The following is a 20783-nucleotide window of genomic DNA, read 5'->3' on the forward strand; positions in this document are numbered from 1 at the left end:
TATCGCATAAAACATTCGAGAATAAAGCAGCGTGTCCATTCCATAGGTTCAAGAGAATAAAATGGTCATGTCCTGGGAATTTAGCACAAAATATCTGTAATAAAAATGGAAGTTGCTGTGATCAGGGAACCCACTGTGGCTCTTTTTTTCCTGCATCATAAACGACTTGCGTTTCAGAGTATAAACTCAATAAACACAATGCTGTTGTCTCTGTCACAGTTACCAGCTCCCTCACTGCATCTACACTACTCTCATCTCGTCTTGTCCCGTCCCGTCCCGTCCCACCAACCTCTTCACCAGCTAAGTCACAATCTACTTCCCAAAGTTTGGTTCCCTATGTTCGCCTACACTCTGCAGATGATAAACCTTCTGTGTTTTCACCGTGTCATAGTGCATTAGAATGCCTAATGTTTGGGAGCGCAATCACTTGAGATGTTGTGCAATGAAATCTGTTTGCTGGTTATTCCAGTCATCCAGTCAAATCACTAGGCAAAGTCATGTGAGTTTATGTTGCGCATCGTTGGCTTCATTCGGTAAATGTGTTTCCATCATAGTTTCTGTTCATGTCGTCTTATTTATTTTTTTATGTGTCTGTGTGTATGTATGAACTGACAAGATCAACCCAGGCTCATTGGAAATACGTTACTCTGCCTACATTTTTGCAACACCCTAATTATGTACCTCCAGGTACGTTTACCTGCACTTTTGGGGTAAAATGTCCACCGGAGGCGCTAAGTGGGAATATTTTTTTCTCCATTCCAGATGCACAACATGACACCATGACTGATCTCACAGAATGAATATTTATAGCATAATATTATATTTTGGAGTAACTAACTCCACTCCTACCCTACCAACTCTCAACAATAAAAAACACAGTAACAGGTAACACTAACAGGCAAATAAATGTACAGTCACATGTATTTATTGCAAAAACTGACCAAAAACTGTATAAAAGTATTAACTCATGTTGCATTACAAGTCTTCTGAAGTCATACGATATCTATATGTGAAGAACAGAGATGATCTTAATGTTTTAGTCATTGAAATGATCGCGATCGTTCCTTTGCTAACAGAACACACACCCACTCGTTCATTCATATTTCTGATTCAAATGATACACAACAAGTTGAATGACGCGATCGGTCACAAGACACACGAGAGCCAATGGCATTTTACAATCGAAGCTGACGTAATGACACAACTGGTCACGAGACACACGACAGCCAATTCTGTCAAAGCTGACGTGACGTTTCTTCCGGCGGCAATATTTGAAATGTATTAATCTTTGGCGGATGGATTCGACGTTACTGATCGCTTTTGGGGATTTTCTTCACACAAATCAATCGTTTGGCCTCGGAACACTTGGAATATTTGTACTTTCTGAATAAATTATGCCTGCAGTCATATCTGCCTGTTATCCTGTTTTTTATAATACTCGAATAGGCAGGTTTAGGGAAGGGTTTGAGTTACACGTTCAAAATGTGTCTGAATATGTGTGTGTCCACAAGGTAAATGGATTTATAAACATACTAAATTGTGTGTGTGTGCGTGCGTGTGTGTGTTGGGTAGGTTTAGGGGTAGGGGCAGTGTAGGGGGATAGAATGAAACGGCGTTTATTAACACACTAAAAAGTGATTATGCGTCTTGATAGCACGCCAAAATGGCATACGAATTGGCGTGTCATATATACGCCATTTCATGAGATCAGTCTGGGAATGGAGAAAAAATATTACCACTTAGCACCTCCGGTGGACGCTTCACCCAAAAAGTGCAGGTAAACGTACATAATTAGGGTGTTGCAAAAATGTAGGCAGAGGAACGTATTTCCAACGAGCCTGGGTTGGACAAGATTGATCCAAATATGCCTGGCCGATACCTCTTCAATGTTAGGTAGGGATGCCGACGTTCTCTCTTAGGCCGATGTCGGGCGGACATACGTGTGCTATCTGGGTATATATGCACTTTTCTAGCTACTGAAAGCGCTTTACATGTTAGGGGGAAATCTCTTCAACCACCAGCAATTGCATTACACTGCATTCACATCGGGCGTAGGCTTTAATGCTTCCCATTTACATTGAATGGGTGACATCATGCATTGCCCGACTGAATTGTGGGTTCCATCACGTCCCTTCACTCGCGTTGCAAGCGGCAGAAATTGAAGATTTCTCATCTTTTCAAGCACCAACGCAGGCGTCATCCAATCAGATCGCCGTATACAACAGACTTTAACCATCATGAAGCTTCTGAAAACTCTTTCAGTTTTAATCTAAAGACATTTTTCCAGGATGTTTGCATTAGACTAGTTTAAGAGCACAATTTTAAGAATAATTAGGCTGTAAATGTGGACTTACCTTACATTTTCATTGTGATGGTATTTAATGTCCTCGACAGCCTCTAGTCTCATTTAGCCACTTGTTAGCAACCGCCTTTTTCAAGACACGAAACAGCTTAAACAAAAATAAAAAATCACAAGTAGAGTAATACTGATGTATTTTTTGTCAAAGAATAAAACATTAAAGTGTCTTGAGCTTGTTCACCACAATCCTTATTGCAGCCATTTAACCAAAACCAATTGACTTTGGGAATCTGATTTGGGTCACATTCAGCTGAGCTGAATGAAGCCTTTTATTGTGGCTGTTGTTGTTTTAAGCGTTCAACACATGCAGTAGGTGTTTGTGGATATGTGTATTTATTTGTGTTTGTCCCTGGGTTTGATTGAGTGTGTGTAATTGTTTGCCTGTCAGCCAGCCCTCTGCATTCTCTTCAGCAGTTCTTTGAACTGCACCTTGCTGCCGCTGCTCTCCACAGGGAACTTTGAAGCTTTGAGACAGATGAAGTGTTTGTTTGTGGAGGATATGCAAACACACACAAAAAGTCTTCCTTTGTAAATAAATGCCAGCCTTGAGAAGTAGGGATTTTTGAACGCTGAGAGCAGTTGACAATGTGCTGTTTAGTGTTGCTGATTGTGCAAGAACTGTTTGGCGAATTGAGTTGAAAAGCAATGTAGGTTATAAATGAAATAATTCTGTGATATTTGTAATACATTTCAGCATCACGGTAGTTCATATATCATCATAGGCATCATATAAGAATGTTGATATTGGATGTAAACAGACCTTATATGCAAAAAGGCCAATTTTCCAATGCTGTCAGTGAGTGAGTTAATGACTATTCTTCAGGAATCATTTTTAAATCTATTAAGGCTTTCATGATATAGGCCTACTGATTTAATAGATCAGGCATAACATTATGACCACCTTTCTAATACTGTGTTGGTCCCCTTTTTGCTTCCAAAACAGCCCTGACCCTTCGAGGTATGGACTCCACTAGACTCCTGAAGATGTGCTATGGTATCTGGCACCAACATAATAGTAGAAGATCCTTAAAGTCCTGTAAGTTTTGAGGTGGTGCTTCCATTGATTGGACTTGTTTGTTCAGCACATCCCACAGCTACGAGGGAATACTGTTTCCATGAAAGGGTGTACATGGTCTGCAACAATGCTTAGGTACCTGTCAAGGTAGCATTCACATGGATGGAAGGACCTAAGGTTTCCCAGCAGAACATTGCCCAAAGCATTACACTGCCACCAGCTTGCCTTCTTCCCATAGTCCATCCTGGTGCCACGTGTTCCCAGGTAAGTGATGCAAACTCACCCAACCACCCACATGAGGTAAAAGAACACGTGATTAATTAGACCAGGCCAACTTCTTCCATTGCTCCCTGATCCAGTTCTGAAGTTCACTTGCCCACTATTAGTGCTTTGGGCAGTGGACAGGGGTCGGCATTCGCACCCTGACTGGTTTGTACCTATGCAGCTCCATATAACAAACTGTAATGCATATATATATATATATATATATATATATATATATATATATATATATATATATATATATATATATATATATATATATATATATATATATATTAGGGCTGTCAATCGATTAAAATATTTAATCGCGATTAATTGCATGATTGTCATGAGTTAACTCGGGATTAATCACAATTTAATCGCACATTTTTAGCAATTGTAAATGTATCTTAAATTAAGTTTAAATTAAGTTTTTAATACTTTATTAACATGGGTATGGACAAATATGCATGCTTTATGCAAATGTACATTTATTATTAGTGAAACAATACTTTTTCAATAATAATCAACAATAGGCCGACACCATGAAGACTAGACGTATCAAAGGTCATAGATGTTTTTCAAAGAAATTGTTCATGTCTCTTAAGCCTAAAATTTAAAAATCAAGAATAAGCAGTGATTTTTCTCATTTTAAGAATATAAGGGAGTTTTTACACTGGCAGTTTAATTCGGAGCAGGGCACAGTTCGTATGAAAAAATTGTAATGTGAAAGCTGTCATGCGGACCTGAGCGCACCAGAACCACACCATACCTGGAGGAGGCCTGTATTCCACCAGTAGGAATATAGTGCGGCCCCTTTAACAGATCTGCGTTCCCTATTGAACTGCCGGTATTTTGTGTGTGTGTGTGTGCCGAAATGTGCCGCGATTCACCTGAACATTGTGAGTAACACGGACTCGGGAGTGCGCTTGTTCAGAAAAGTAACCTGTGCATTCGTTTTAGCCGATTGTCATGCATTTAGTTCAATAAAACACATGTACTGTAAGTGGTAATGGTGTTAATGATTTACCTCAGAATGAGCGAGCATCAGGGTCGCGCCCGGACTGCAGAGAATGTGCTCAGTGAAAAAACGCACTTTTCTTTCTTATAGACCTGGAGTCTAACAAAAGTTAAACAGAAAATATGGTAGCTTATGTAGGCAATAACTGCACTTTTGGTTTAGAATAGTAATGTTAATGTCAACCCTTTTCTTTCTCTGTTAATGTTTGCTGCCGCATCCTTTGCGTCTGACTGCTCTCACTTTTTCCAACTATGGGCTATGCCACGGATCAAACAGAAAATGCGCTGGGTTAACACGCGTTAATAAATTTAGTGCGATAAATTCAACCACTTGGTGGAATTGGCAGACGTTCCCTTGGCCATCAACTACCTTGATAAAGAGTAAGAGCGTTTCCGAGTATAAATATGCAGCTATAATGCATGTAGGTGATTTTGAATTGGTATTTCATCTAGATATACAATTGTTACACACATAAAACTGACCGTAGTGTTTATATCTTTGTAATACTGGCCAATCTATAGAACACTGGCAAGGAAAACGAACTGTATTGCACTCTGAGAGCCCCCTCGTGGTCAGGAGCATTTCCGTTGTGTTGTAGCAATTTCGTTGTGGTGATTGTGTTGTGTTGTGGCGATTGCGTTGTGTTGTAGCGATTTCGTTGTGATGTGGTGATTTTGTTGTGTTGTGGTGATTGCGTTGTGTTGTGGTGATTGCGTTGTGTTGTGGTGATTGCGTTGTGTTGTGGTGATTGTGTTGTGTTGTGGTGATTTTGTTGTGTTGTGGTGATTGCGTTGTATTGTGACGATTTTGTTATGTTGTGGTGATTTTGTTGTGTTGTGGTGATTGCGTTGTGTTGTGGCGATTGCGTTGTGTTGTGGTGATTTTGTTGTGTTGTGGTGATTGCGTTGTATTGTGACGATTTTGTTATGTTGTGGTGATTTTGTTGTGTTGTGGTGATTGTGTTGTGTTGTGGCGATTGCGTTGTGTTGTGGTGATTGCGTTGTGTTGTGGTGATTGCGGTGTGTTGTGGTGATTGCGTTGTGTTGTGGTGATTGCGTTGTGTTGTGGTGATTGCGTTGTATTGTGACGATTTTGTTGTGTTGTGGCGATTGCGTTGTGTTGTGGTGATTTCGTTGTGTTGTGACGATTTTGTTGTGTTGTGGTGATTGCATTGTGTTGTGGCGATTGCGTTGTGTTGTGGTGATTGTGTTGTGTTGTGGTGATTGCGTTGTGCTGTGGTGATTGCGTTGTGGTGATTGCGTTGTGTTGTGACGATTTTGTTGTGTTGTGGTGATTGCATTGTGTTGTGGTGATTGCATTGTGTTGTGGTGATTGCGTTGTGTTGTGTTGTGGTGATTGTGTTGTGTTGTGGTGATTGCGGTGTGTTGTGGTGATTGCGGTGTGTTGTGGTGATTGCATTGTGTTGTGGTGATTGCGTTGTGTTGTGGTGATTGCGTTGTGTTGTGACGATTTTTTTATGTTGTGGTGATTTCTTTGTGTTGTGGTGATTGCGTTGTGTTGTGACGATTTTGTTATGTTGTGGTGATTTCGTTGTGTTGTGGTGATTGTGTTGTGTTGTGGTGATTGCGTTGTGTTGTGGTGATTGCGTTGTGTTGTGGTGATTGCGTTGTGTTGTGGTGATTGTGTTGTGTTGTGGTGATTGCGTTGTGTTGTGGTGATTGCGTTGTGTTGTAGCGATTTTGTTATGTTGTGGTGATTTCATTGTGTTGTGGTGATTGCGTTGTGTTGTGGTGATTGCGTTGTGTTGTGGTGATTGCGTTGTGTTGTGACGATTTTTTTATGTTGTGGTGATTTCTTTGTGTTGTGGTGATTGCGTTGTGTTGTGACGATTTTGTTATGTTGTGGTGATTTCGTTGTGTTGTGGTGATTGTGTTGTGTTGTGGTGATTGCGTTGTGTTGTGGTGATTGCGTTGTGTTGTGGTGATTGCGTTGTGTTGTGGTGATTGTGTTGTGTTGTGGTGATTGCGTTGTGTTGTGGTGATTGCGTTGTGTTGTAGCGATTTTGTTATGTTGTGGTGATTTCATTGTGTTGTGGTGATTGCGTTCATTGTTCATTGTTCATTGTGGTGATTGTTCATTGTGTTGTGGTGATTGCGTTGTGTTGTGGTGATTGTGTTGCGTTGTGTTGTGGTGATTGCGTTGTGTTGTGGTGATTGCGTTGTGTTGTGGTGATTGCGTTGTGTTGTGGTGATTGCGGTGTGTTGTGGTGATTGCGTTGTGTTGTGGTGATTGCGTTGTGTTGTGGTGATTGCGTTGTATTGTGACGATTTTGTTGTGTTGTGGCGATTGCGTTGTGTTGTGGTGATTTCGTTGTGTTGTGACGATTTTGTTGTGTTGTGACGATTTTGTTGTGTTGTGGTGATTGCATTGTGTTGTGGCGATTGCGTTGTGTTGTGGTGATTGTGTTGTGTTGTGGTGATTGCGTTGTGCTGTGGTGATTGCGTTGTGGTGATTGCGTTGTGTTGTGACGATTTTGTTGTGTTGTGGTGATTGCATTGTGTTGTGGTGATTGCATTGTGTTGTGGTGATTGCGTTGTGTTGTGTTGTGGTGATTGTGTTGTGTTGTGGTGATTGCGGTGTGTTGTGGTGATTTCATTGTGTTGTGGTGATTGCGTTGTGTTGTGGTGATTGCGTTGTGTTGTGGTGATTGCGTTGTGTTGTAGCGATTTCGTTGTGTTGTGGTGATTGCATTGTGTTGTGGCGATTGCGTTGTGTTGTGGTGATTGTGTTGTGTTGTGGTGATTGCATTGTGTTGTGGTGATTGCGTTGTGTTGTGGTGATTGTGTTGTGTTGTGGTGATTGCATTGTGTTGTGGCGATTGCATTGTATTGTGGCGATTGCGTTGTGTTGTGGTGATTGTGTTGTGTTGTGGTGATTGCGTTGTGTTGTGGTGATTGCGTTGTGTTGTGGTGATTGCGTTGTGTTGTGGGGATTGCGTTGTGTTGTGGTGATTGCGTTGTGTTGTGGTGATTGCGTTGTGTTGTGGTGATTGCGTTGTGTTGTGGTGATTGCGTTGTGTTGTGGTGATTGCGTTGTGTTGTGGTGATTGCGTTGTGTTGTGGTGATTGCGTTGTGTTGTGGTGATTGTGTTGTGTTGTGGTGATTGCATTGTGTTGTGGCGATTGCGTTGTGTTGTGGTGATTGTGTTGTGTTGTGGTGATTGCGTTGTGTTGTGGTGATTGCGTTGTGGTGATTGCGTTGTGTTGTGGTGATTGCGTTGTGTTGTGGTGATTGCGTTGTGGTGATTGTGTTGTGTTGTGGTGATTGCGTTGTGGTGATTGCGTTGTGTTGTGGTGATTGAGTTGTGTTGTGGTGATTGCGTTGTGTTGTGGTGATTGAGTTGTGTTGTGGTGATTGCGTTGTGTTGTGGTGATTGCGTTGTGGTGATTGAGTTGTGTTGTGGTGATTGCGTTGTGTTGTGGTGATTGCGTTGTGTTGTGGTGATTGTGTTGTGTTGTGCTGATTGCGTTGTGTTGTGGTGATTGCGTTGTGTTGTGGTGATTGCGTTGTGTTGTGGTGATTGTGTTGTGTTGTGGTGATTGCGTTGTGTTGTGGTGATTGCGTTGTGGTGATTGTGTTGTGTTGTGGTGATTGCGTTGTGGTGATTGCGTTGTGTTGTGGTGATTGAGTTGTGTTGTGGTGATTGCATTGTGTTGTGGTGATTGTGTTGTGTTGTGGTGATTGCGTTGTGTTGTGGTGATTGTGTTGTGTTGTGGTGATTGCGTTGTGTTGTGGTGATTGCGTTGTGGTGATTGTGTTGTGTTGTGGTGATTGCGTTGTGGTGATTGCGTTGTGTTGTGGTGATTGAGTTGTGTTGTGGTGATTGCGTTGTGTTGTGGTGATTGTGTTGTGTTGTGGTGATTGTGTTGTGTTGTGCTGATTGCGTTGTGTTGTGGTGATTGCGTTGTGTTGTGGTGATTGCGTTGTGTTGTGGTGATTGTGTTGTGTTGTGGTGATTGCGTGGGGTTGTGGTGATTGCGTTGTGGTGATTGTGTTGTGTTGTGGTGATTGCGTTGTGTTGTGGTGATTGCGTTGTGGTGATTGCGTTGTGTTGTGGTGATTGAGTTGTGTTGTGGTGATTGCGTTGTGTTGTGGTGATTGCGTTGTGTTGTGGTGATTGTGTTGTGTTGTGGTGATTGCGTTGTGTTGTGGTGATTGCGTTGTGGTGATTGCGTTGTGTTGTGGTGATTGCGTTGTGGTGATTGCGTTGTGTTGTGGTGATTGAGTTGTGTTGTGGTGATTGCGTTGTGTTGTGGTGATTGTGTTGTGTTGTGGTGATTGCGTTGTGTTGTGGTGATTTGCGTTGTGTTGTGGCGATTTCATTGTGTTGTGGTTAAATTTAGTACAGCTGGACTACTGGGTCACCATATCCAGGAGTATTTATTTATTTTTTATTTGTTGTGCTTTTAAGCACATGATACAGTACAGTAGAGATGTGTGTTTGGCTTTGGCGTTGAAAACCTAATGGATACTGGGCTGTCAAATTAAGTTTTGAGAATTAGTTGCTAGTTAATGTGAAGCTTAGAGTACTGCAAATTGTAGATTGAGCTTTCAAAAAAAATTCTTTGATTTTGACCTTTGCTAAATGTCTTTGCAGTTTAAACAACAACGATGAAAAGCTGTATCCTTAACTCTACTGTGGGTTTAGTTTTTCCAGTCTAGGCTGTTGGAGGAGGAGATTCCTCCTGTATTTCTGTGAACTTGTCATCAGGTAATGGGTGTATGACCCAGAGAAAAGTTTGTTCAAAACAAAACCAGTGCACAGGAGTGTTTACGAAACATGTTCATAAATCATCCATCCACTCCTTGGCAAGTAGCTGGTAGAGAAGTAGACTTTTCACACAAGACTTAGCCAACAAAGAGCCAGTCGTCAAAGTCCCTGCTAAGGCCAAAGTAGTGTTCTCTTGGTAGAGTGTTGGCTTGTATAAAGTCTTGTGCCTGCAGTGCCAGGGAACTATTAAGGGTTTGAAATGTCACTGTAGCTTCCTTAAACTTTTAGTGAGCAGAGGCAGAGACAGCCTCTTTATTCTTGCAGCATGAAGGAAAAAAGAGACCAATTCAAAGTTATTATACTTCATCGTAGTACACTACTGTCATGCTGTGTAGTTCAGACACTTGCAGGAAGCACACCCAAAGAAAGTTTATTTTAATTCAACTAAAATACAGGAATTTGTAAGTCTTCCATCTGAAGAAGAAGCCAGCAGAAGGTCTTTGGTCGAGGACCACCCAAGAAGATGTTTGTCTGACATGTAGCACAACCAATCTCAGTTAGTTTCGTTCTGTATCATGTTTAGGGGTGTGAAAATGTAAAGTCAATGTCCCTGCAATAGCAGACCGGCATGCATATGAATAATTAATTAAAGAACATTGTGCAAGTTTATTGCAACAATGGAGCAGTGAACTTCACATACTTCCTGAATTTAGGTGATCCTGGTAAGCGCTCATTGTCACGGTTGTAAACCCAATGGCATTCTTCTTCTACAAGGGAGTTTGGAGTCACGCGTTTGTTTCCAGGCAGACTGTTAAAAAAATAAAAAATAAAATAAACTAACACACACGTCTTGTGGACATCCTGTAGAGTCCAACCAATCAGATGACGACTTAAAAACTCCTTAAGTGTTTTCAGATAAGTGTGCCATATGCATCAGACACTTAGGAGTATTCGTAAGAGAAAGCACTACACAGCAACTAATACCAGAACAAATAACTAACTTAGGCCCTAAATGGCACCCTAAACCCTCACGGTCTTCCTCTGAGTCTGCACTTTCACTGCGTAATGCCGCTTTGACTGCCGGGAAGAAGTCATCGAGTGTGCATATCGACCTCAAAGGGGGCGCTTGCGAGCACCCTTCTGACACCTAAATTGGCAAATGGGACACCCTACGGTCTTGAGGACTTAACAGACAATGTGGACAAACACATAGCAGCCATTGTAAGTCCACCAGACCGAAAGTACATATGAAGTGTGCCATTTGGGACAGGGCCTTAAACTGAGGGCTTATATTCACAGCAGACAAAAGGAGAAACTAACTAGATAATTAACACAACACATCTGAACTGAGGAACCTAATCAATTAGTGACCATGGTGAAGATTAACTGAATTAATTAACATGCTTAAGGACTAACAATGAAACTCAGGCTAGAACAGAACAGAAAAAAACTGATTAAAAACCAACACAGTCTCACCCCTACTCGTCAAATGTTGCCGAACGGTCAAGGGACCCTGACGTCAGCTGTTGACGCACAGGGTACCCCTAAATCGCCATTTTTCGACGTACTGGGTAATCCACTGATTTCAATGAAAAACCTAGGACGTCATAAACAGACGTGTTGGGCATGTGCATGTTATCGTCATGATGGAATTTATTGGGTTATAATTTTTCCATTATGACATGTTGGAGTGTGATTCTCAATTTAATCAGCCAGCACAATTGTATTTACATTTATTTACGCTATGATACACGTTTGAAACAGTAGTCAAACCCCACCCCGCCCTAAACCTACCCATTTGCGTATTATATGATATAAAACACAGGCTGTAACAGACAACAGGCACACTTTATTGAAAAAGTCCAACTATTCCGAGGCCAAACGATTGAATTGTGCGAAGAAAAGACCCAAAAGCAATCACCGTCTCTATCCGCGGCGCGCGGCGCGCGGCCCGCGCCCGTGCGTCACACTGAAGACGCCACAGGTAAGACCCCTCGGCGTCACGCGATGGACGAACTGGGAACCCAATTGCTTTCAGTGGGAAACCTTTGGCGTCAACATTAGACGGCAATTCTATCGGTATGAAATCGCGCTGAAGAAGTCTCATTCAGAACACATCGCGATGTTTGGCATCAGATCAAGTGTGCCACATGTTGGTGAGTAGTCATACATATTGTCCTAATATTTGATATGAAGTATTTTCTGCTTGTCGTTATCGATCATGTTCAGTCACTGCATTGTATCTGTCATCATCTCCACTGAGGCTTTGCATTTCTTTCCTTTCTAAATAAACACACCTTGCTAATAGGGTAATTTAACACTGTCACGTGACGTGCTATAGACCTTTAAACAGTTGTTAATATTTAATAATAATTACTAGTGTAGTTCCAACGTGGCATTTGTAGTAGAAGCACAATAAAATAAAATAAAACAACACTTGCCATGCGTTTACCACAGTATTGGTAGTTTTAATGTGATATTTGTTGTAAATAAACAGTAGCCACAACAATTACCATGCTTTAAATGCATTTTAATGTAAAATCCAAATATTGTTATTTAAATAGTATACTTTATAATGCTATATATTGTATATTATGACTTTTTTCTCTCTTTCTTTTTTTTTTTTTTACCTGAAAAGACCAAAAGGGCCTCTCGGACTCAGTCAACCCATTCTTGTTTGTGGAGAAGTAACGGAGAAAACCGAAAGCTGCAACAGCAAATATTTGTAATGGTATGTATGAGTTGGTTTGAACCCTTTATCAAACATTTTATTTAGCATTTGTTGTTACTTATTCTTACAAATCCTATAGCTCAATCAGTAAGAACATATTCCCAAAGTCTTAATAATTCACAAGATTTAACAAGTTGTCAAATTCGTATGATTCTCGCACATATAGCTCTGAAAAAAATTAAGAGACCACTTAACATGGATTTCTAAATGTTAAGTGGTCTCTTAATTTTTTTTTCCAGAGCTGTATTTGTATATGAAGAGTTCAGATGCAAAAGCCTCAAAAAGCCACTTCGGTCACATGACATCAGATATTCGATTATTTTTTCTTAATCAGATCAGTTGCAATGTTTATAACGTCCCGTTTGCATGTAAATAATTTATGTGACCACAAAATCAAGTGAGTTATCTACATTTTCAAACAAATTCATATGATATAGCTTGCTATTATATACTTTTAATAATGGGAATGCACACATATCTGTGAACTTACTAAATAAATGTATTTAACATTTAATTATGCAACGTTTTTTACAGAAATAAATCCTACAGTTATGTATAAACTGACAACATCATCATCATGTCCTGTCCTGGGCACATTGGGCAACATGTGTCCTCCAACATATTCGATCTGTGGCCACGTTTTCACATCTTCTCATGGAACACCGGCATTGAGGTCTTCGTGAAACATCGGTCTCATATCTTCCTTGGTTTTCCCTGTCTCGTGCGTCCTCCTGGTGGTGTCCACTTCATAAGTGTTTTTGGGTGTTGTTGTTTGGGCATACATGGGACATGTCCAGTGAAGTGCACCCTTTGCTCTGTCACAGTGTCTCAAAGTCTTCACATGGAGTCTGTAGAGTCTTATGATCTCTTTGATATATGCAGAACCAATATTCATAAACTGTTCTTGATGTCTGCCTATGCCTTTATCATCAGGAGTTTTAGTGAAGGACATATCTATTGCCATCCACTAGTTCTAGTCATGCATTGACTTCATGATGCTATAGTCCATGTATATTTCTGCATTTGTTGTTTGTTTGAACAAATGAAGATAGTGAGAGTTAATACCTTTGAAATCAATAATTATTCATTAAAACTTTTATTACAATGGTCACTAAAGTACATGTCTACCATAACTACCTCTATCATTATTTCACTATCATTATATCACTACCTTGTTAATGTAACTGTAACATGAATGTACTTTATAGAAGTATTTTCTTACTGAAAATGGTTAACATTTACAATAATCATCAACTATTTTAATTGGCATTTAATTTAGTTACAATAAAAGTGAACAATAATCGCAAATATATAGTATTAAAGTTTAGAATGTAAAATGTTCTTTTTTTGCCTATATATATATATATATATACATATATATATATATATATATATATATATATATATATATATATATATATATATATATATATATATATATATATATATATATATATATATGGGCACTACATTTGTATTTAAACTGTTTGACATTAAATATTGGAATATGCTTACAAAATTGTGTGCATTCATTGTGCTTTTGTTATATTTCTTTTAATTCCAAGAGTTCAGATTGTAAAGGATGGCTTAAAGAAGTTTATGCTTGTAGACCATTGCATAGAAAAAGGTTTCTCTTTCAAATATATTTATTATGCATCAGTTTAACCACACAAAGAAGACTTTCGTTTTAAAATGTGAGTTTTATTATTTAATTAGAATAAATAAATATTTAGCAGCCTAAATATTAAATATTTAAGGAATCTACCCCTTCAGTTGAACCGGATGAGATGTGATATAATTTACCATAAATGGACAAGGAAGTGTGACGCCTCTGTTCAGCTGGGTTGTCATTGGCTGTGACTTTATCGCAGAACGCGCTGTGATTGGACTATCTGTTTTAACCATATAAAACGGCGTTTCATGTTACAAAGTATGTTTTGGTGTTATTATTACGTCAGTTATACGTTAAACTAACTATAAAGTGTCGCTATGTTGTGAGAAATGACTCCTTTACTGAGAACCCAACCCTAACCCTAAGCATTTCAGCACACTTCTATGAACTACAGCGCCATGTTTCCCATTGCATTGATACAATGACAGATATATGGGTAATGTAGTTTAAAAGGTTTCATAATGAAACAATAAATGTTAAGTAAATTACATATTTAATGGACAACTGGATATTAAAATATGTTCATTGTGTAAACCTTTATGACATATATGAGGGCCAAGCTGAAATTGTATATTTTACTGTGAGCACTTTTAAATAAACCTTTATGGCAGCTTTCCATATATGTCTGAAAACTGTGGCCAACATTATTTAGTAAACATTGCATATGCAGTTGTCCTGCCAATTTTCTCTGTGATACGCTAACCAGACTTTGAGTTAAAGCCATTTGAAATATGCTTTTTTTTTTGCTCTTCCAGGGGCCACTACTGGGTCCCTGGAGGTGTAAGGGCAGTACAACATACACAGATCTATTCTCCTCATCACGTACAACAAACTTTGAGTCACATTTAAATATCAGAGTATTTTGTCTTTTCTATTCTAACGTCATGCTTGTGTACAGGTTTTGATATTGTAAGACCATCTGATGAAATACAGAAATATTTGAAAGAAATGTTTTAAAATAATAATTATTAAGTTTTCTTTTCTTTTATGGATAAACACTAATAAATATAATGGATGAACCTGCAACAACTTGCCATTATCCACTTTCCAGAGTAAACAAAAACAATTTATATTATTTACACTTCATTATTACTATTAAATATAGGACAATGCACCATTAAGTAAAATAACAAGAGACATTGTCACAATTTCATCTACACCCTCTTCACGTACCTGGCATCGAAAATGTGCATGCTTTAATTCTTATTGCAGTAGTAGATGTACCAGAATGATCAACATGGATCATCTTCAGTTAAGCTTGAAGTGTTTGTAATCCTTCCCTTTATTTCACTGAAAACTGACATACTTGTCACAGCATGCAAGTATACAACTTTTTGGAGCATTGTACCAAATATAATATAACCAGATAAAAAATGTTTACTTCTCAAGTAAAATATTCTTGGTAATTAATAAGATAACCTAAATAAACTGGTTGAATGTGTATTTACTGTACCAAACACCATACACAATACTCACCATACTTTATCACTCAACACTTTATTGGAGGATACAGTATACAGTTAATAAAGTAGAATAAAGTCAAATAAGATTCAAGATAAATAAAAATGGGTTTTAAAAAACACATTAACATCATATTAATCCATTCACAGCTGCTGAAGCCACACAAATGAGTGCCACATAATCCCATCCAGTCAACTATGATACAGAAAACAGATTTGATATAGTGTTGGAAAATAATGATTCATTATTACAACTAGACTGGTTTCTGTCTCTTCCCTCTATCATGTTCATGTTCTTCTTCTTCTAAACAGTTCGCCCACTTGTACCCTACAGTATAATCAATGTACAGATGATGTGATCACTGATGTTGTGTAGCCTTTTCTCAACCAGAGGAAGAAGTCGTATAATCCGGCGTTCTCCAGTCCTGGTCTAAAAGTAAAACAACAAACACAATTCAGATTAAGTTTAATGTACAGTCAGGTTAACCTATGTTCTTCAGTAAACTCTCCACCTCAAAATGGGCAGAAATGCCAATTCCTGATTTAAATTTACAAAGCAGCAGTCAGTACATAAAATAATATACACATTGAAGCATTATGTATAATATTGCAGCCCATAATATTAGCCAAGTACTGAACAAAAACTAATTTACCCATATCAACAGCAACCTTTTAAACAGTAGATCTTTTATAAAGATCTTTTAGAAAGGCATGGTCTCTTCTGAGCCTTTGTCAGTGATGCTAGATTTCTTTAGTTACTTGTTTCAAGAGCATCACTTGTGATAGCCTTTACAATATAAAATTGTTCAAATACTGCAATACAACTTTAATGGACAGAATTAAGAAATAGGTACCCAGGCACCAGACTTACCATGCTTATGAAGCACCCATGGCCATGTATAGTTCTCAGAGAGCAGAGTTTTTGCCTCTTGTATTCCTCCTTGGCAGCACATCTTTTTCCTGTAGAATTTGTGCCTTCTCTTGCTATCCATCTTAAAACACAAATGCAATGTGTTTAGTCTGTGGAGTATAAGGCCTTGTTTCAAGCCAAAGAACTAACCAGATATTACACATAATTCAAAGAACATTTACTATTTGATTCCTAATATGTCCCAACTCATTATCTTCTAAAGCTACCCAGAACCATCCATGGTCTACAAAACAATGGAGAAATACATGGAGTTTATAACAACTAAATGCTTTTTCCCACACTTGTCTGCTTTTATCTAAGACAAACAGACGGTGCAGTTTTTAAGAACTGAAGGCCAAAAGTGTAATAATAATTGTATCAAAAAGGGAAAACAAATATTTACCATTTTAAATAAATCCAAGATACAGAACCTCATTTGCTTATTTTAGGAGTTATTAAAAGATTTAGACATGAATAATGGTACGTATTTTATCAGAGTAGAAAGAATGATCACTGTTGAAATGAATAGTCCTTTGAGAGATCAACATCAAATTTTGTACTACATATTACAGCATTGCTTCAATACAAGACATACCAATGGACTTGCGCACTTTTCTGTCTTCTTCGGGCACAAGATGTCCATCTTCCTTCCTCACCCTAAACAAATGACTTATTTTCTTAGCTTGCTTCGATATAAGGTCTGGTCTTTCTTCTCTTCTGTAAAACAAGAAAGTCTCACTTACTCTGTGCAAATACTATTGTTTTTAAAACATATAAATTAAGACAGTTACAATAAAGTTAATTTACCATAAGATTAAGGTGAGCATTTGATGAGTATATATACTAAAAACTGTATATACTTTAGTATACTGATACTGATAATATTCAACTTTACCTGTGAAGGGCTGATTATGGCAAGATTCGCTGAGAATCACTAGAAGCTCTTGTGAGGGTTGACTCTTAAAAGAGCTGTTGAGTTTGATATTGTAGAGATCTTTTAAACAAAAATAAATAAATAAAAGTAATCTGCAAGTAATCCTGCAAGACAGAAAGAAAGAGGAAATTGTATTACATTGCATGCAAGTTGTGAGTTCATACATAACTGTTTCTTGCTGTAAAAAAAACGTTGCATAATTAAATGTTAAATACATTTATTTAGTAAGTTCACAGATATGTGTGCATTCCCATTATTAAAAGTATATAATAGCAAGCTATATCATATGAATTTGTTTGAAAATGTAGATAACTCACTTGATTTTGTGGTCACATAAATTATTTACATGCAAACGGGACGTTATAAACATTGCAACTGATCTGATTAAGAAAAAATAATCGAATATCTGATGTCATGTGACCGAAGTGGCTTTTTGAGGCTTTTGCATCTGAACTCTTCATATACAAATACAGCTCTGGAAAAAAAAATTAAGAGACCACTTAACATTTAGAAATCCATGTTAAGTGGTCTCTTAATTTTTTTCAGAGCTATATGTGCGAGAATCATACGAATTTGACAACTTGTTAAATCTTGTGAATTATTAAGACTTTGGGAATATGTTCTTACTGATTGAGCTATAGGATTTGTAAGAATAAGTAACAACAAATGCTAAATAAAATGTTTGATAAAGGGTTCAAACCAACTCATACATACCATTACAAATATTTGCTGTTGCAGCTTTCGGTTTTCTCCGTTACTTCTCCACAAACAAGAATGGGTTGACTGAGTCCGAGAGGCCCTTTTGGTCTTTTCAGGTAAAAAAAAAAAAAAGAAAGAGAGAAAAAAGTCATAATATACAATATATAGCATTATAAAGTATACTATTTAAATAACAATATTTGGATTTTACATTAAAATGCATTTAAAGCATGGTAATTGTTGTGGCTACTGTTTATTTACAACAAATATCACATTAAAACTACCAATACTGTGGTAAACGCATGGCAAGTGTTGTTTTATTTTATTTTATTGTGCTTCTACTACAAATGCCACGTTGGAACTACACTAGTAATTATTATTAAATATTAACAACTGTTTAAAGGTCTATAGCACGTCACGTGACAGTGTTAAATTACCCTATTAGCAAGGTGTGTTTATTTAGAAAGGAAAGAAATGCAAAGCCTCAGTGGAGATGATGACAGATACAATGCAGTGACTGAACATGATCGATAACGACAAGCAGAAAATACTTCATATCAAATATTAGGACAATATGTATGACTACTCACCAACATGTGGCACACTTGATCTGATGCCAAACATCGCGATGTGTTCTGAATGAGACTTCTTCAGCGCGATTTCATACCGATAGAATTGCCGTCTAATGTTGACGCCAAAGGTTTCCCACTGAAAGCAATTGGGTTCCCAGTTCGTCCATCGCGTGACGCCGAGGGGTCTTACCTGTGGCGTCTTCAGTGTGACGCACGGGCGCGGGCCGCGCGCCGCGCGCCGCGGATAGAGACGGTGATTGCTTTTGGGTCTTTTCTTCGCACAATTCAATCGTTTGGCCTCGGAATAGTTGGACTTTTTCAATAAAGTGTGCCTGTTGTCTGTTACAGCCTGTGTTTTATATCATATAATACGCAAATGGGTAGGTTTAGGGCGGGGTGGGGTTTGACTACTGTTTCAAACGTGTATCATAGCGTAAATAAATGTAAATACAATTGTGCTGGCTGATTAAATTGAGAATCACACTCCAACATGTCATAATGGAAAAATTATAACCCAATAAATTCCATCATGACGATAACATGCACATGCCCAACACGTCTGTTTATGACGTCCTAGGTTTTTCATTGAAATCAGTGGATTACCCAGTACGTCGAAAAATGGCGATTTAGGGGTACCCTGTGCGTCAACAGCTGACGTCAGGGTCCCTTGACCGTTCGGCAACATTTGACGAGTAGGGGTGAGACTGTGTTGTAAAAACACTCCAATCATTGTAAACCCTATATGAGATCAGTCAAAGCTATCCCTTTTTAAGGTTACCTGTCATGGCTTGCTCAAAACTCAACCCTGGATTTCAACTCAAACTATTGGATTCCCCGCAGAACCACTCATCGACTACTTGCCATTCTAACATCTATATCCCAACAGTTTGCCCCGATTCACACTTCCACAGTGTTTGTGATTCACACCTCCATTGAAATGACTACCAAAGCAATTTGGGAATTGCATCACGTGATGATGTGTGACAGGTTTAAATGCTAGAGTTGTTCCTAAGGTCCTACAACATAAAGACACTAGAGTGGCAACGACTGAATGTCACCTGGTGAAGCCAAACTAGCAGTATTTTTCTCCTCATTACTTCTTGGCTCCTTCTTGATTGGGACTGACTGAAGATACATGGAGGAATTCAGCAGCGAAAGATGAAGGGACAGTAGATTGGATGGTCATCACTCCAAGTCACCGTTCCAACTTCTACTGTTTGGCCTATAATGAGAAAAGTTGTATGAGGGCCATTCCTGTAAAAGCAATATTGGAACTAAACTCTGCAAAAGAGGTTTAAAGTTTTAAGAGTAAAGTAAATGATCATTGCGACTGACAGTATATAAAGATTAGAATACATGCATTTCCAGGTAATTGGATTTTGTATGTTTATTGGAGAAACTCAAATCAAATTCCAAATTAGTGCCAACTTGTGACAAATAATCAGTTTTCTAATTCAGATGTCTGGGATTGTCTCCAGGGTTTTGAAGTGCATGAGACCATCAAAACTGAGGGCAAGAGTGGTTGCTAGAGGTTTAATGATTGGCTGGTTTACATCAAGAGCTTGATGTAGAAGGCCTCAGGTTCCACTCATGCCCACAGCAACTCCCGCTCCATTGAAGGTCTTTGAAGGACTTGTAATCGAAGTTGTTTACCCACAGAGACTTCATGTTTATCTCTGTCCCATCCATTATTTACTCAGTCTGAGCTATAGATCTTCCGTGCTGGACGCCCTGGGGAAATACGAGCTGTTCTTAGAGTTTGGCTTGACTGATGAGTCTACATTTATTATCATCAGCATAACTAATAAAAGGGAGGACTGCTCTGATGATGACTATGGGTAACGGAGGTCCATTTGTCTGGTAATTAATTGTTGTCATTGATTTGCAGCTCCATGGATAATGAGTGCTTTAGATTATTTGTGCGGAACAAGGGATGAAGGAACAAGATGATTCAAAGCATCGGTAGTGATTTAGATGTCTATGTGTTTGTGTCTGCTTGTCCCTAGAGAGGCGGTTTGAAAGCTTGTGTCTGAGCATTGCTCTTTGGATTAAGAACTTTAAAAAGAATTGAGAGAACTGATCTGGCTGAGGATCTGTATAATACATATTGTAAAGCTGTATGTGATTATATATATATATATATATATATATATATATATATATATATAGATATAGAGAGAGAGAGAGAGAGGGAGAGAGAGAGAGAGAGAGAGAGAGAGAGAGAGAGAGAGAGAATTCTCAATATGACAGTACTGCTAGTTTTGTTTAGTTTAGATATCAGAAAGCAGATATAGAATTGACAATAATTTACCCATAAACCGGCATGTTTTTTTTTGTTTTTTTTGCTCTATGTTTTCATGGTAAAACTATAGAATGTAAAAGAAATATAGTCACCCATAGGTTTCTAAAGAGCATTA

The 20783-nt window shown here is 38.4% G+C and overlaps 2 long non-coding RNA genes across 3 annotated transcripts; one reads left to right on the forward strand and one right to left on the reverse strand.

The window, feature by feature from the left end:
• The first annotated feature begins 11166 nt into the window (after window positions 1-11166).
• On the forward strand, window positions 11167-13095 carry LOC137047297 (uncharacterized). The gene is made up of 3 exons (XR_010899192.1): window positions 11167-11544; window positions 12027-12119; window positions 12654-13095. It is a non-coding gene; the product is annotated as an uncharacterized lncRNA (long non-coding RNA).
• A 2204-nt stretch (window positions 13096-15299) lies between these two features.
• On the reverse strand, window positions 15300-18743 carry LOC137048310 (uncharacterized). 2 transcript variants are annotated; one of them, XR_010899374.1, is made up of 6 exons: window positions 18385-18743; window positions 17810-17902; window positions 17057-17199; window positions 16757-16878; window positions 16123-16243; window positions 15300-15681 (listed from the first exon to the last, which is right to left on the reverse strand). It is a non-coding gene; the product is annotated as an uncharacterized lncRNA (long non-coding RNA). The 2 variants fall into 2 exon arrangements; XR_010899373.1 differs by lacking the exon at window positions 18385-18743 and having other exon boundaries at window positions 17810-17916.
• Window positions 18744-20783: the final 2040 nt, after the last annotated feature.

Source organism: Pseudorasbora parva, chromosome 19 (assembly GCF_024679245.1).
Source record: "Pseudorasbora parva isolate DD20220531a chromosome 19, ASM2467924v1, whole genome shotgun sequence".
Lineage (NCBI taxonomy): Eukaryota > Metazoa > Chordata > Actinopteri > Cypriniformes > Gobionidae > Pseudorasbora > Pseudorasbora parva.